The sequence below is a fragment of the Cajanus cajan genome, chromosome 10, assembly GCF_000230855.2.
Source record: "Cajanus cajan strain Asha chromosome 10, NIPB_CcT2T_4, whole genome shotgun sequence".
NCBI lineage: Eukaryota > Viridiplantae > Streptophyta > Magnoliopsida > Fabales > Fabaceae > Cajanus > Cajanus cajan.
Window position 1 is genome coordinate 37530522 of NC_138526.1, and position 6400 is coordinate 37536921.

Genomic DNA, 6400 nt, shown 5'->3' on the forward strand with positions numbered 1-6400 from the left:
TTTGCAACCCTAATTTTTGCCTAGGTCACCCTTTCGTGGGATTCCTAGCGGGTTCTTTGCTCTTATTTTTGCGCATCCCCCCTTTTTGGGTTTTCTGCCGAGCTTCTTTTATTTTAAAGGATTTATTTTTATCCATGATGGCACTTGTCGAGGCCAAGGGAAGGTGCTCCAAGTTGTCACACACACTTCCACATAAAAAATGATGTGGGTTTATTATTATTAAGATGATTTTAACCTCATTCATGTTTATTCAAACAGGGTTAAAAATAATGTGGTTTAGAATTTTATTATAAGCAAGAAAAGAAGCAAAAAGAATGATTTCATTATAATCATAGCGGAAACATATGTCCTTATTTCATCACTGATATGGGTCCCAATGTTGACCTCTTTTATCTCTCGGCCCTACCCCAAATTCACAGTCTCCAATTTTTCTTGACACGGTTGGAGTAGACGAGCTTCTTGATCTAGCGGTCTTTGCAGATCCGGAGAGATGGCCTCCTCATCACTGTCCAACTCAACCCATTCATCCTCAACTTCCGGATCCCGGTCAGAGCAAACAATTACAGACATAATTATTTTATTGGTTCTGTTTAGGTTTAGAATTATTAATGTTAATGAGGAAAGAGAGAAAAGAACAAAAGAGAGAATGATATGTGAAAAATGCCTCTTTATTGATATGTATTAAAACTGTACAAAAACCCTTATTTACATGAAAAGGTTCTCATGATCTCGGGTACTGATCATGAGTCCCTAAAAGAATAATATGGAGGGGCCCAATCGTGGCTTGTTCTTCTCTCTATTCCTGCTTTGGCCGAGGATTCTTGCTCACGTCGGGCGCTGTTGAATCAAAAGTGATCCACCCGGCATCAATAAGGCTTTGGACCTTGTGTTTGAGAGCTAGGCAGTTCTCTGTTGAATGCCCTGGTGCCCCCGAGTGGTATAGGCATTTATCTTGTGGTTTGTACCACTCGGGATAAGGTGGATCCATCTTCCTTGGTGGAACGTAAGCTAGAAGACGTGCTTCCACTAGCTTCGGCAGGAGGTCGCTATATGTGGTCGGAAGTTTATCAAACTTCTTCACAGAGTTGTATTGCGACTTTCCTGACTTCGAAGTAGAGGAAGATGAGGAAATGGTTATGGCACTGACTCCTCTCTCCTTCTTCTTCCCAAAGGTCTTCTTAGCTTTAAATGATTGGGAAGGTTTAGCTAGCTTCCCACTTTTCAGCTCTTGTTCCACTCTTCCTCCAACATGATGGGACTCATGGTCACTGTGCTCAGCCCCTTGTATGTTGTGGTGACGCATGAGTTCCATCATTTGCGCCATTTGCTCCTTGAGCTGTGAGAGCTCGGCTGTAAGCTTCTTATATTGTTCCTCCAACGCGTCCATCTTCTTGATTTTCTGCGCGCGCGTGAGGACAGAGAGATGACCAGCCACTTTCTAAAATGTTTTAATCTAATTAGTTTATTCATGGTATGAATACACTCTCGATGTGAGCTTGATAAGACTCCATCTTTAAGGCGCTGCCTTTTTAAGATGAAGGTTTATCACCCTCCCTAGCCTATGATCTCTCCCCAACGGAGAATCTCAATAGTCATGGGTCCCTTTTACTCACATCGAGAGGGTATTGGTGATCCTAAAATGAATAATTGATGAGGATGCATGAGGTCTTATTGGCAATGATGTACATGCTCCTCGCTTTTTATTATATTTTCACACATGGTCTTTTCTCTCATGTCATGGCATTTTCATGCATGGGGATTTATTCTTAGACCTTATCACGAGGTTATTTATTAATGCACAAACAATTGCACATAAGCATTTACACAAACAATTCACTCATCCACGAACAGTCACGAGCGAATCACGAGGTAGGGGTTTCCTGCAGAAAGGTGCATATTCAAGGTGGTTCTAACTGTTCTCACCGGTCTGAGGCCCCCAAGGTGCCCCCATTATAGGGACCCAATTCCTCTCGTCGTAAGTCGATGGAAAGCTCCAACGCACTGTCGGACTCGAGTTCATGGTTATCACCTTGAGTGATGCTTTCCGACAACGGTCTACGGGCACCTATAGACCCATTCGACAACCGGCCGTACTAACACCCACTCCCTATGGCTTACCACTCATGCCCCCGGGTATAGAGGGAACTGTTGTGTGCAAAGGTTTGTGTGCAATTTATATTTCAAACAATTGCGGAAAATTAAACAAACAACAGTTATTAAAGCCAAATAAATAAAGCATGTTATCATACAAGTGAGGGGTAATAAAGTAATTTTTAAACTATTATTTTAAAAAGAATCCATCACTAAATGGGACTGACTCTCGAGGCTTCCCCAGTGGAGTCGCCATCTGTCGCCACCGGCCCGAAACGAGCTTTCGGCATTCGCGATGGATGGTTGGACTCTTTTATTTGTTTAAAAATATGGATTGCTAGAATGACTTATTCTCAAACTGAGACCTTGTCAAACGAGCAATTTTATTAAAAGGTTCACCAATCCATGTTAATCCCAAGCGGGACCCTCCATGGATTAGCGGTTTTCATAAAGAGGAAGGGTTCATGGAGTCGCCACCAATGTTTTACTCAAAACATTGGAAAAAGAAGTTTAAGGCAATCGATTCAAAAATCGACTTCGGCCATGACAACCAGAGTCGGGTAAGGGAGTCGGTTACGCGTGGGGAAGGTGTTAGCACCCCACAGCGCCCCTTTCGGGTTCCCTATGACAGATTATTTCTAAAAATAATAGTGCGAAATTACTAAATTACCCCTATTTATTCTAAACAATTATAACTTAACTATCTACATGATGACAGTTAAATATACACACAGAAAGCAGTAAAAGGAAGGTCTTAAGAAGAAACCTTTGAAGCGTGCTTTTATATTCAAGTAAAACTGGGAAGCTTTTTGGCGTTCCCTCGCTCTACAAGCCCGCTCGCTCCCTCCTAGAAAATTTTAACTATGGAAATCCGGAGGATTTCCCTTCGACTCAGTTCGAGACTCAAGCAAAAAGCTCAGAACTCGAGAACTTTGTCGGATCAACTCTCCGAGTGATTTCTAGGCAGAGCACTGCTCAAAAAAACCCAGAATACTCAAGAAGAGGGTTAAAACTCAGTGTAAAAGTGTCAAATGACGTCCAATTGACGTCATATTTATAGGGATGAGGCGCAGTACGGCCTCTGGGGGTCAATACGGCCCGTATTGAGTTTTTGAACTACAATACGGCCGTATTGAATTCAGTACGGCCGTATTGAATTCAGTACGGCCGTATTGAAGTTCAAAAAACCTCAATACGGCCGTATTGAGTTCAGTGCGGCCGTAGTGAACTTCAATCCGGCCGTATTGAGTTCAGTGCGGCCGTATTGTAGTTCAAAATGTTCAATACGGCCGTACTGAACTTTTGGGAGGCCGTATTGGGCTTCATTCCCTCCACTTCCTTATTTTGAGCTTATTACAAGACCTCTAGACCTACAGAGAATCCTCCTAGGGCCTTCCATGAGTCCTTCTGGCTGACTTTCCTTCAGTCCTCAAGAGTCTTCAAGCTTTATTTCCGACCCAGACAATTTTAGGGGTCTACAATACTTGGCTGTGCCGGAATGGGCGTTCCGGACAAGGTTATTTAGGCTTGTTTTATAACTTGGAACGGCCCGTTCTAGTTTAGGAACGGCCCGTTCCAGTTATAGGTTTAGCCCTCTTTTGAATAGTTTGGAACGACCTGTTCCAATCTTGGAACGGCCTGTTCCAATTTAGGAACAGCCCGTTCCAATTTAGGAACAGCCCGTTCCAAATTAGGGTTGATGGCTCTTTTAAAAACTTGGAACGGCCCGTTCCAAATTGGGAACGGCCCGTTCCAAATTGGAAACGGCCCGTTCCGGTTTTCGGAACAGCCCGTTCCAGTCTTTTAAAATTAGCTTAATGGGCCTTCTAAAGTCCTATCTTGTCGTTTGCATGCTTCGGGAGCTCCTTCCCTTCGTAACAAAGGTCAATTCCCTTGTTTGTATGCCCCCGGACGAAATTGGGTGTCTACAGCTGCCCCTCTTTACTTGTCCTTTGGAATAGTAATGTGTTGCTTTTCCAAAGGCAAGGAAAGACGTAGACATTTCGTCCGGGTCTTCTCTTCGTCTCTTTGATGCTTCTGTGTTGTTTCTTTGTGATAATGTGTCCCTTTATTTTTAGCTTGTTTAAGAGGAAGTATATTCTGAGCTCAGCCTCTCCAAGATGGACTGATATTTAGGGCTTCAGCCAGCCCACAGGTGTGAGCTCGATGACAATCCCGATTTTGACTTTGAAGAACCTGGCGGTACCCTCATTGTCATTCACTGATTTAAGAGGCTCGACGGCGGCTCTCGATCAAACTGTGCTGATTTTTAAGGCTTCAACGGACCTATGGTGGGAGCTCGACGGCGGTCCCGATTTTGACTTTGAGGAACTCGGCGGTACCCTCGTTGTCGCTCACTGATTTGAGAGGCTCGACGACGGCTCTCGATCAAGCTGTGCTGATTTTTAAGGCTTCAGCGGACCTATGGTGGGAGCTCGATGGCGGTATCCCAGTTTCAACTTCGAGGAACTCGGCGGTACCCTCATTGTCATTCATTGATTTGAGCGGCTTGATGGCGGCTCTTAATCAAGCTTGGTTGATTTTAAGGCTTCAACCGACCTACGGCGGGAGCTCGGCGGCATCCCAATTTCGATTTCGAGGAACTCGGCGGTACCCTCGTTGTCATTCATTGATTTGAGCGGCTCGATGGCGGCTCTTAATCAAGCTTGGTTGATTTTAAGGCTTCAACCGACCTACGGTGGGAGCTCGGTGGCATCCCAATTTTGACTTCGAGGAACTCGGCGGTACCCTCGTTGTCATCCATTGATTTGAGAAACTCGATGGCGGCTCTTGATCAAGCTTGGCTGATTTTACGGCTTCAACTGACCTACGGTGGGAGCTCGGCGACATCCCAGTTTCGACTTTGAGGAACTCGACGGTACCCTCGTTGTCATTCATTGATTTGAGCGGCTCGATGGCGGCTCTCGACTTGGATGATTGTTGATGTCCTTTGAGGTTTGGATGATTGTTGATGTTCTTTAAAGGAGGACCTTTGAAATCTTGGGTGGATACTCGACAGTGATCCTTCTTCGATTTAAGGTACTCGACGGTACCCTCGTTGTTGACTTGTGATGGAAAATGCCCCAAGGAGGATGGGCAAGATGTACTTGATGTGCCCCTGTGTTGATGGGCGATAGATGGGTGATAGGGATCCTGGTGTTTCCCCTGCCATGTGAGTATTGTGATGCCTCTCTAGGCGTCTTCTTGTTGTAGGTTTTTTTCATTTCTTTGTTTAGCTTCGGCTTTTTTCACATTTGAAGCTTGCCTTTTTCTGCTATTTTTTTTAAATGCTTCGACTTTTTAACATGTATGAAGCTTGCCTTTTTTCTGTTTTATCTTTTGTTATCATCATTGGTGAAGGGATCCCATCCTATGATGATGTTATCTGCTTAATATTTATTGACGAGTATTATTTTGGAAGCCACTTCTAGCTTTGGTAAGGAAACCATTCCTAGTCTTGGCATTCTCTTGAATCATCCTTCATTCAATTGAGGAGTAAGGCGTGATGGCCTCTTCATGCTTGTGGACTTGATTATTCTTCCTCGTCCGGTTCTATCCCGTCTTGTTGTTGACATGTCTTTTGTTTCTTGGTGGCTATATGAAACCACTTATATGGAATACCCTTGTTGGGGCTATGCTTTTTGACATGATCTTGGCTTTAAGGCACTGTCTAGTTATTGATCCTTTTTTACGAGTGCTTTGGCCTCTTGATTCCTCTGACAAGGGATGGATAGACACACACAAAGAATGCAAGAATGCAAAAGAAAATGCAAAGCAGGAATGCATTGGATTTTTTTCAAATTTTTTTTTTTGAACTTATACCCTTTTGTGCACACTTGTGCCCTATGCATGCTATGCAATTATGCCTCTATGCTAATGCTTAAATGCAGATTGATTTTACTTTCAAGAAATTAATCTATGCGCATTAATCAATGACATGGATTGTTAGCCTTTAGCCGTGTCGAATTCATTCCAAGTGTTGCTTCCTGAACTTGAGGTTTGTTTAGTTCAACCCTCTCGCTTGTACTGGATATGATATGTTAGCCCTTGGATCAGGTGTACCTAGACTCTGTGCTAGGACACCTCCATCTTTTCCTTGTGAGTGTTCACTGTGCATACTCCGTGTATCTCTCAAATTTATCTTAATGCCATATAGGTCAAGAAGAAAGAGAGGAAGAAGATATATACATATATTTTTTTGCAGAAGTTTTGTTAGAAAGGATTTTGCAAAAATGGTTTTTAGAAGAATGGCTGGCCGAGGTAGGCTAGTGGTTTAGGCTGATGAACAAGCACGTTTAAAGTGAGGAAA